Genomic DNA, 11,134 nt, shown 5'->3' on the forward strand with positions numbered 1-11,134 from the left:
TTCCACTATGGGTTGCAAATATTTCCCCCGTTTAAAGGTGTTTTTGTCACACAAAGGTATAGATGCTTTTATGGTATGGAATTTATGGTTTTTAAATCGATGGCTTCCTCTCTGGAAAGGATGTCCCTTACAGAAATGATCAACAAAGGCACCCACGATTTTTAAATCTTATGGTTTCAAATGTTATCTTTAAGTTTTATCTACGAGGAATTTATTGGGAGCCAAGAGTAAAGTAAAAATCAGCTTAAACTTAACTTGTTTTTCCGAATGGCCCACCATTTCTGAATGGTTCCAACGCCATTTGTGGAATAATCCCTCTTCCTGCCACTTTCCAGGAGCTCTTGCTACCTTTACCTGATCCACACTCCCTGGCCACGCTGGGTAGATGGCTATTCTGACAGTGACCTAGAATTAGGGTGGAAGCGACTTGTAGCTTCGGGAGAGGAGAGAAAACTGAGAAAGCCCACGGACCAGCTTCTCACTAAAGGCAGATGCATTCTCCATCTTGGGGACTGAATGGAGCCCCCCCCACCCCATTCTCCTGGCCTCCCACCCTGGGCCTGGCTGAGAAAAATCTCTGTTGTGTCTCTTTGGCAGCTCTTGCCCACAGGACCCTTTTCGGGTCAGTGCATTAGGCAGAGCTGCTGTGTAAATTGCTTTCATGGGAGCGTTTTGGAGACTATTCAGGAAGAGCTAGCCATGAGCAAAATGGAATTTGAAATAAATCACTTGTCTCTGTGAAGGTGAACAACTGTAGGACTTTATATGGACATGGCCCTGTCTTTAAGAAGGCGCAAGGCACTTTGCCCTGTGTCATTAACCCATTTGGCTTGGTGGGGCGGGATAGGGGGAGGTCTCTGGTGAGATCTTCACTTCCGCCCTCCATTGATATGACAGAGGCTGGGATTAAGCTGAAGGTATCTTTCCAATTGGCTAATCTAGGCTGCTTGGAAAAAAGTTAGGTTGGCACCGGGATTCAGCCCTTACCTACCTAGCTAGAGACAGCTGCTGGGTCCCTGGCATGGACATTGGCACCCGTGACAGCAAAGGTCCAGGATCCAAGCCAGCTGCCTGGGGTGCTCGGGAGAGGCACGGGGAGCCTCCTTCCCACACTTGAAAGGTGCCAGGACTGGAGGCCAGCCCCTGGTTCTCGTCTGAGACAGAGAAACCCCCACCGCCACTGCGCCACTGAAGATGGGGCAGTCCCCACTATGCTCTCCAGAAGAAGCAGGATCTGGGTTCTCCCACACCCAGCGGCAACTCAGAAGCCCCAGAGCATGAGCAGGAGCCCCCCTAAGCATCCCTGTCCCACTCCTGTCTCATGCAGAGGCTGGGCCCACCGAGCCCTCCCCAGAAGACCCAGGCTGGTCCAGGGACTGGATTTCTACCTGAGGCTCTGTGGCCCAGCCCCCAGCAGGGGCCTGGGAGAGAGGGGACTGGGGAGAGCCAGCAGATAAAATCTCACCCCCGTGGGACTGTGCAGGTGGCCTCAGGGCCTCCAGCTTCCCAGATAAGAAACAAGAGCACTGCCACCCCAATTGAAAAACAATTTAAGATATCATGCTCATTAAAGGGGTTTGCAGGCATAAGACCTGACTAGATTTAGATCTAGTAATGAACAAAAATCAGATGGTTGAGAACAAGAATTTCATGTAAGTAAAAATATGACTCCGCAATGTGCAACTGAGCACTTGCAGGGTTTTTGTTTTTTTTTCTTTTTTTCCCCCCAGGCTAGAGATAGTTCCTGTCACCAGACACACTGCGTCTGACATGGGACACCGTGGCTGGGGCTACTGACTTTTTTATTTACTTAAAAATCACTGCAATTTGCTAAAGAAGGTTGAATGGTCCTACCTTTCTGTTAAAAAAAAAAAAAAAAAGGCAGTCCTAAAATGAATGGTTTTGGTGAATCAAATCACCGAAGAAGTGGTACCAGCAAGACCACCCAGGCCCCAGCACCACTTTTTTCCTCCAGCTCTCTTTGAAGGTGAGGGTTTAGGCTTGTAATTAAGGGATGCCTTTGTTTCTTTAATGATGCTAATCCCCATCTTGAGGGAAATCACCTTTTAGGTAACTCAGCAGCCAGCACCCGCCCCAAGGGCATGAAATAGGGAGGCCCACCTAAGTCCCAGGCTCCCAGCTGGAGGAGGAGGAGGAGTCTGGCCACTGGGCAGGTGAGGGGGCGGGGCGCACAGATGGTTACTGCAAAGGACTCCAGTGCCCTCATAGGAGGGGACAAAAACTACTTTGCAAAAAGAGAACCATCACCGTTGGGATCGTGAAAAGTTGAAGTGGCCCCTTCTCCTCCCCAGCCAGCCATTAGAGCCTGAAGTAGGCGCCTGTGGGAAGGGGGGCCTCCGGGTAGCAATGAACTACCAGGTCCCTAAGGTACCATGTTGAATTTCTCAATCTCACTTTGTTTAGTTTGGGGAAAACATTTTTTCAGTCCAAAAAAAGAAAAAAGAAAAGAAAATCACTGTGGTTTCCCTCCTACTCCCACCCTCCTACTCCCACCCTCTATAATCGCCGCTTGCAAGAAAGAGTTTCACCATTTTCCCATAAAACCAAAAAAAAAAAAAAAAATGAGGATGCTGGGCAGACATTCTTTGTTTCTTTTCTTCCATCTCTGTGGATTCCCCCCACACCAGCCCTTCTGCTCCAAGCAGGCCTGTCTGCCCACTGTCCCCACACATTCCTCATTTGCACTGGGCTCCAGCCAGGCAGTGTCCTGCCCCTTTCTCCTGGTCATACTTCTTCTTCCAGAAGCCAGCTCAACACTCACCTCACTAAGCAACACTGGGGTAGGGTTGGAGGTGGCCCGGGGTCCTTCGGAGCACACACTGCCGGGATGGCCCTGGGCCATCTGCCAGCCGCGGGGAGCTTACTGCTTCCTCCCTGCAGTCTGCCCAGATTGTCTGCAATGACTCCTTCACGCTTCCCTTCTCCCTGCGGTCACTTGTAACTAACTCGTCAATGCACCCATTGTCCGGCAGCTCCTGAGCTCCCACTAGGATGGGTCAGCTCATTGTACAATATTATTTCGCACCCGCCCCTTTGTGAGTCTCCTAAAGCCCGTTCATGGGCTCAAGGACACTCTCTTCTCAACCAACGTATTTTGAGGGATTCCCTTTGTCTTCCAGTTATTCTCGGTTGCTAGTCTTCTCCCCACCGCTTTACTCACATCTTGGCGCTGGTGTGCTGTTTCAACCAGCTTTTGTCCGTTCTATTCCTTTAGCCGGGCGGGGTCAGGGGTGAGTAGCTCCTTAGTCAAAGCTCTTGGATTCTCATTAATTGCTCTGCTCCTGACTCACCGCCTGAGCAGGGACGAGTCACTTCCCTTTCTCACCCTTGGCCTCCCCAGCCTCACCGGGCTCTCTGCACATCTGGAAAGAACACGGCCAGAATGAATGCGATGTCCTCTATACATCGGATGACTATATAATCCACTGTACAGCTGTCCCTTTTGAGAGCAAAAGGAGGCGTTCATAATTATGCCGCGACAGGTTTAAACAGGTTGGTCCCCGGCAGATTCTAGAATCTCATGTAAAAATGGGGATACGAGCAGGCTTTCCTTAGCTTATCACCTCCCAGCTCATGGACATAGAAGAACATCAGCTCGCTGCAGTCTGTGCTATTAGCTTTGTCCAAGAGGAGGGCTGAGAAATTCAGATCGTCTCTCATACATTTCGAACCTATGTGCAAAAATAATCAGATGCAACCTGGTAACACGTGGTGACCTGAGAAATGGTAGGTGACGCTGGGCAAAGCTGTCATCCTGACAAAGAAGGCTCTTATCTGCTCATTGTAAGTCCCAGCCTCACACACTATGCCGTGCCCTGCCTCTCTGACATTTAAACCACCCTGATATCAAGCACTTGCGTATTTGAGGTATCTAAAAGAACACCTGGCCATGTCAATTAAGTGGGGCCTGGAGGAAGGGCTAACAGAACTCCAGATCGGCTCTGAGGGGCCTTATGAAGTTCTGAGAATTCAGTTGGTGGGAGCATTCCCATATAAGATCTACATCTGGGCTGTGCCCATCGGGCCCCTCGACTGAACTCCTTCTTCTGGGAGGGCACAATCAGACCAGAATAGAGAGCCAGCATGCAGTGTGCAGCAAGATCAGGAATCAGCAGAAACAGAGCTACCCATGCTTGGCTCGGGAACCAGATACCAGGCGCTGGGCAGGAATTCGCCCTTGGGAAGCTGTTGCTTAACCCCCTGGCTCCTCGAGCTCCCTGCCTCCTTGACAAAGGCCAAGGCAAACAGGGATCCTGGGAGAGACCAGACCAACCAGCCAATGCCAGCTCACTTGGGGTTAGACTGGGGCTGGGAGGGGCCCAGCAAACCTGCAGGAGGCCGGGCTCTGGGCACAGTCCCAGGGCTAGGCAGGTTTCTGCAGCTCCCACTTCCCAGTGGAAAAATGCAGGATTCCCAAAGACTGTTGAGCAAGAGGCTCAAATTGTCTTCAGATTGGGTCTAATCTAGCTAGAACCATTCGGGATCCAGGATGAAGCTGGATCCAGTTACAGACCTCCCTGAGAAGTGAAGAGAGGTCCAGATACACCTACATCTCCAGCTGACACGGTCTCAAGGGTGAGCCCAGCCCCTTAGTGTGGAGTTAGGGTCTGTGGCCTTTGCCCCCAGTCAGCCATCAAAATCGTAAAGGGTTTGTTCCGTTATCAGAGGGAGGGGAATGGGGAGAAGCACAGGAGATGGTTGTCTGGGTGTGTTTATTTTCTTTTAAAATATAAACTGAGTTGGAGATGTTCTCAGGGACACATAGAGCACTGTGATTGTCAGCCTGTTGGACGGGCAGTCCGTGTGATCTCTCTTGCGCGCTGCACACTGTTGGCACTTGACAAAATGGCGGCCATCTTTATACCAGGATTTGGGTGGCACACGGGGCTCCCGGACATTCATCAGGACTTCTTTCCCATTAAAAATGGATGGGCTGCAGCAACCTGAACCAGGTAGATTAACTCCAAGTTGAAAACCTTTCTCCTTTCTCCAGGAACTCAAATACAATACTGGAGATCCTGGGGAATATAGAGAGGAGAGTTAGCTTCGGAAGGTTGGTGCTGTCCAAAGATTAGGTGTCTCTGATGAATGAAATCCCAGGAAGTGCATCTCCTCACATCCTGGTGTGATTTGGCTCTTATCGGTTTCAATGATGAATAACTAAGTATGTGCTTTCCTTCCGTATACACACGCAGAGACCCTGTCTCCGGGGCAGGGAGGTAAGATTAGGTAGAGATTAGGTAGCTGATCCTTCTAGGCTGATTGATTGGCTGTTGCTCAGCCCCAAATGCAGCAGCTCCAAGGACAAGCTGCTCCTGGGAGGTCACAAAGAGCCTCGACATTTCAAGACAGTAAAAGTTGGTGGTTGCGGACGAGGAAGCCTTGGTGGCTCAGTCGGTTGAGCGCCCAACTCTTGATTTTGGCTCAGGTCATGATCTCAGGGTCCTGAAGTCAGGCTCCTGACTCAGCGGGGAGTCTGCTTAAGATTCTCTCTCTCCTTCTGCCCCTCTCCCCCTGCTCTCTCTCTCTTTCTCAAGTTAATAAATCTTTGGGGAAAAAAAAGTTGGTGGTTGGGAGTGAGAGAAGCCAGTGAGGAAGACCCTGTCCCAAGAGGCTCATCTTCACCACTGTCCAGTTTTTAAAACTCAGGTTTGCTCTGTCAGGTCCCTTGGCTGGGAGGCTGTCCTGACAGACACAGGGAAGGTTCTGTACATGGGAGACAGGCCATCTGGGCCAGAGCTGAAGACTTGCAGATTCTCAGGTGACTTAGAGTGAGTCACCAGCCCAGGCCTCTTTCTAGTTAAGCAGAGGCCATGCCCCAGTTTTGAACACCTGAAGGGCACACGGGTGGCGGGTGAGGAGCCCGCCCTGATCTGCATACAATGGGGACAATTGCAGGCCCAGGTTGGAGAACCAGAACTGAGAACCCACTGCCTTCCACACCGCCCAGAGTCCAGAGTCACTAGAGGTCTTATCCCCATATTCACACCAGTGCTTCCTTGTGTCCTGAGCCATGCACGCCTCCCTCCCCTCAATTCACTCAGAAAAGAAAAAAAGAAGAAAAAAAAAAAAAGCCTTACTGAGCAGCCCTCAGCCAACCCCTTCCCCCCTGTGGCAGGTCCTTTCTTCAAGGCCCGAAGTGCCACCGTTGAGGTCACATCCGTGGAGGGAGGAGAGACAACAAGCAGGGGTGAGTGGGTGATGTCACCCTGCGTTCTTGCAGGCTGAGGAGATGCTCTACATTCTTGGGGATTGGCTCCAGCCCAAGCCCCTGGGATGCAAGACAGGACGAGGTAAAGCCCTCCTGGACGCCGACATCTTCTATCAGTGAGCCCAGAGAACACGGAAGAGAAAAAGCACAACAATCTCAATTGGATTAATTAATTCATTTATGTATTTAGTGTGTGAAAGTTCTTCTGGTTCTTTCTAAATGAGGGAAAGGGGCAGGCTGGGTGGCTTTGGATAGTATCTGATGAATGGAAGACAGATACGGATCCCAAACCGGAAAGTTCTCCAATGCCAGGCTTGGAGAGCCTTCAGACGGGAGCCATGGGAAGTTGACAAGTAAAAGGAAAACAAAGATGGTTTTCTCTTTCCTAGTGCTTTCCCCTGCACGTTAACAGTTTGCCTACAGATCCAGCAGAGCCTGCAGTGCTGGGTGGCTGTGAGGACTGACTTGGATGCTGGCCGCAGGATGTGGGGTCCTTCGTCTACTGAGGCCTGGCCTGGGGGCTCGGCCAGCTGTCGGCAGGGCCTCTCTGCTGTCCACCCCGTGTCCTGTGGCAGGAGATAAGGAAGCAGAGGAAGGGCAGCCAGGAGGGGGCGAGGGCTGGAGTGACCTAACCTCTCCCTTTTAGGTTCCAGGGCCCTCCCTCAAGGCACGGACTTCGTGAGAAATGGATCCACAACTCAGGAGCCGAAACAGACACACCCAGCCCGGTGACGTCCCCACCAGCCAGTGACCCGCGGCAGCCAACTCTCACTGAGAGGTTCCTGTGTACACGACACTGTTGGGGAGCGCCTGCCGACCATGGCTGGGGGCTTGAGGAAGTCAAATTAGGGAACTGAGAGGAGCACATGAGAAGTTCTGGAAGCAGGGAAGGATGGTTGTACACATTGAGTGAGCGTGGTGGTGGGCAGACTGTAAGAGGAGGCAAAGCTGCGGCTGGGACTTGAAAGGGAAGCAGAATTCAATGAGCAAACCAGAGATGGGAGGGAGCTCTGGGCTTAGAAAAAGAGTGGAGGGACTATGGACAAGGTGTGCTTGGGAGAGAGTGACTATTCAGCAGAGCGGGGCTGGGGGCCCTGAGGTGGGGGACAGTGGGAAATAGAGCAGCAAAAGTGGGTTCACATCAGCCTTTGGATGTTCCTGAAAGTCACGTGAGGGGTTTGGGCTGCATTCAGAGGGGAGCTGTGGAAAAGTTTTGTTAAGCAGGGGGTCAGTATTTATTGAGATCTTATCGTGTGCCAGGGACTGTGGTAGGAACTGGGGGGCTCAACCATGGCTAAGACCTGGTCTTTTCCCTTAGAGACTTTCTAGTTTGGGGGACATGAGGGATAAGAAACAGATACGTTCAGTCACATATGCTAAGTGCGGGGGTAGAAATATTCCCAGGCTACCGGCAGCTCTCAAGGAGTTAGAAGCTGGAACTGAGAAGAGGCAAGCAGGATGAGCAGAAGGGCCAGGCCCCTCCATGGCTGTTGAGGTCATGGGCCGCCCGCCTGGCTGAAAGCTCCATGGAATCTCAGCTGAAAGGGTCAATCTTACTGCCGCTAGTTATCTCTTTGAAATAAATCTATTAATTCCTTTTGTTCTATAGGAAGAAGAAACTTCCCCCTGGCATCCCAAAGACCACCACCACTGCTCACACTTTGGAAATTCTTCTGTCAATTCATTTTCGGTTTTTATTTGGTTTTCACATTGTTGTAATCATACCGTGTTTACAATTTTGTATCCCACTGCATTTATCATCCTAGTGTGTGTATGTTTCTGCATGTTAAATTTATCCTGGTTATTGCGAAGGTTCATATTTTTATATATATTTACACGCAAAGGTCACTTCACTGGTTTTCCCTTTCTTAGCAGCAAACTTTGAAAATGTTTCTTTTCTTTTCTTTCTCTCTCTCTCCCCCACCTCTACCCTCCCTCCTATCCTTTCTTTTCTTCCTTTCTTTTTCTAAAAATTTCTAGTTGCCAACTCACTGCCTCCCTTCATTTCGCATCTTTTCCAGACTCATGACCGAACATCTCTTTCCAAGCTGCAAGGAGCTTTGTTAAGACATACACCAGAGGATTGCTCTAAGGTCTAAACTCCCCGAAGTTTTAAGGTACCTGCTGGGCAGAGGGGAGATTTCTGGTGAAGGCAGTTCTCACTCAAAGGGGCTGCGGCCGGGAGGCTCATTACTCCAGGCCGGGGATAGTTGTCAAGATGAAAAGGACAGGAAGGCGAGTCTGGGCCAAGGCATGTAAAGGTGTTTCCTGGATTTTTCAAGATCCTAGAGTGTCAGAGAAAGGGAAATGTAACATATTCTACTTGGAGAGGAAATAAATGTGTGGTCTGTCAACTAAGCCCTGGTCTACACTCAGAAAGAGAGTTTTAATATCATATAGTGTTTACAGTGATGTTTCCCAAGGGCAAGCTTGCCCTTTCCCTGCTGGGTACCTTGACTAGGTAGGTACACACAGCCCCGCTCTCTCTCCTCCACCTTCTCCCTCTTCTCTCTCCCTTAGCCCCTCGAAATATCCAAAGGAGCCTTTGTCCAATAATCATGACACTAGCTCGCTTTGTCCCACGTGCCGGTCACTCTCCCAAGCTCTTTTGTGAGTGTCTCAGGACACTACCAGGAGACAGGCAAAAATCATTGTCCAAGGTCACACGACCAGAATGTGTCAGAGCTTGGAGGTAAACCCAGGGCACCCTACCCGAAAGCCCATTCTCTTAACCGCTACCCCAATACTCCCATTTGTCTGTTAACGCACTCTTAAGGTCACCCCTTTCCAATGCACAACAGAATCCCAGTGGGATTCTACTGCAGAGATAGGCATGAAGTTCAAAACTCTTTTTTTGGATTATGTGCCAAGAATTCTACATTTTTGCAGTTCAGTGTTGGGTGACTGCTTTTTTGGGCCAGGTTTGGAGCGACTCAGAGAGGCTCCCTGCCTTTTCCTGAACTACGCAGAGAGCTCTCAGAGCGCTGCCTAAGCGGGGCAGCCTGGCTGTAGATACGTCAAGGCTTTGGGCTCCATCTGACATCCAGGGCAAGGGCCGCAGAGCGAGGACAGCGTGTTCCACCAGCCTGATCTAATCAGAACTCTGCCGCCACCGCACGTCGGTCTGTCCCCCGAGTGTCATAGAGTCCATTTCCCATCCCCCAACGCCTCTGTTCCTGTCCCTATCGACTCGCAGGACGGAGTTTCTGGAGGAGAGAACTTTATCAGGAAGAGGAAGTCACCAGTGTTGATTTCAAAAGATCCCCCTCTGCGCACCTCCCTTCTCTGAGACCCTTGAATGACTTTCACTGGGGGTAGCCGCCCTGCCTCAAGTCCACCCACCCCCACTTGCCACACACTTCCTGCCCCGAATGTCAAGGTTTTCATTTGACCATGATATAATGAGCTGTATAAAATTAAAAACAGCTAAATACCATCTTATTTACAGCAATTTTCTGAAGTCATCACAAAAACCTCTCCTTAACGACGCCAACCTACAGATCATACCAATCACCAAGGAGAAGCCCAATCACTACAGCCACCGACCACAACATAAATCAACTCGGAGCCCCGAGAGCCCGCTCACCCTCACTCTGTCCTTAGCCCAGGCGGGTTTTTCCATCACGTGCTTTTCCGGCAACAGGGAGCTGGGGTGCAGGGAACGCTCCGTTCCCTTTCCAAAAACTGGGACCACTTAAAAATATCTCCAAGCAAGCAACCAGGATTCAGAGGAATGCTGTTCACACCTGCAGGAGCTCAGTGCTGGGTTTCAGGCTCCTGAGTGCCCTCCAACCTGGACTGTGGCCGCGGCCCCACATGAGCACTGCAAGCAGAACCCAAATGGAGTGGTTGTATCTCCACCTGGGTGGATAACCTAGCCACAGCCCTAACTCCTTCCAAGGCCTGTTATGAACTGAATTGTGTCTCCTCTTCACCCGACATCATTCATATGCCACTGTCCTGACCCCGGTAACTCAGAATGTGACAGTGTTTGGAGATGGGGTCTCTAAGGAGGTAATTTATGGTTAAATGAGGTCATAAAGGTGGGTCCTAATCCTATATGGCTGGTGTTCTTAGCGAAGGAGGGAGAGACCCCAAGGAGGAAAGGCCACGTGAGCACAAGGGGAGAAGGGCAGCCACCTACAAGCCAAGGAGCGAGGCTCTGGGAGAAATCAACAACCTGACACCTTGATCTTGGCCTTCTAGACTATATTCTGAAAATATAATTCATTCCCTAATTTGGGTACTTACTGGACTTGGGATTTTCTCAAATACATGTAATGATCCCATATCTCAAAATAGATCATGGGTATCAAACTTTAGTATGATTTGCTGACGTATTTAAATCTGTTTTTCTTTCTCCCAAATTACCTGTTCCTGCAGTCATGCTCTTTTATTTGTCAAGTATAGATTTAATTATTGTCGTATGCAGTGAGTCTCTGCTTTTTATCAAGTTTCATTCCTGGAGAGTTTATGGCAAAGTGAATGGCCTGAAAGTAGATTATATTTTACCATAGGAACAACAACGTAATTGAGAGTTTTAGTCTTGATTTAACATCAAATGAATTCTAGATATGACCATAATATGTCACAAAAGCAAAAACACAGCAGTTTTAAACCTCTAGAATCGATTGCAAGAGTAAAATTAATGTTCTGGCCATTTAAAATGGGATTAAATGGATTATATATATTTTGTAATGAAAAAGCCTTTGTGTGTGTGTGTGTGTGTGTGTGTGTGTGTGTGTGTGTATAAAATATAAAATTTCCCTGTTTCTCCACCTCTTCCCTGACAATCCATTCTACACGCTTGCACCAGATTTATCTTAATAGATGAGCCTCCAAGTTGACAGAACTTCTTGCTCCCCTTCACTTGTAAGAGCAAGTTGAAACCCTTGAGCATGG

General features: G+C 49.6%; 1 long non-coding RNA gene across 2 annotated transcripts; it reads left to right on the plus strand.

Annotated features, from left to right (window-relative positions):
• Nucleotides 1-4,389: 4,389 nt before the first annotated feature.
• On the plus strand, nucleotides 4,390-10,894 carry LOC144382576 (uncharacterized). Of its 2 annotated transcripts, none has more exons than XR_013449765.1 (3): nucleotides 4,390-4,596; nucleotides 6,879-8,349; nucleotides 9,681-10,894. It is a non-coding gene; the product is annotated as an uncharacterized LOC144382576 (long non-coding RNA). The 2 variants fall into 2 exon arrangements; XR_013449764.1 differs by having other exon boundaries at nucleotides 6,879-7,010; nucleotides 7,842-10,894.
• The last annotated feature ends 240 nt before the right edge of the window (nucleotides 10,895-11,134 follow it).

This window comes from Halichoerus grypus, chromosome 7, assembly GCF_964656455.1.
Source record: "Halichoerus grypus chromosome 7, mHalGry1.hap1.1, whole genome shotgun sequence".
Taxonomy (NCBI): Eukaryota; Metazoa; Chordata; class Mammalia; order Carnivora; family Phocidae; genus Halichoerus; species Halichoerus grypus.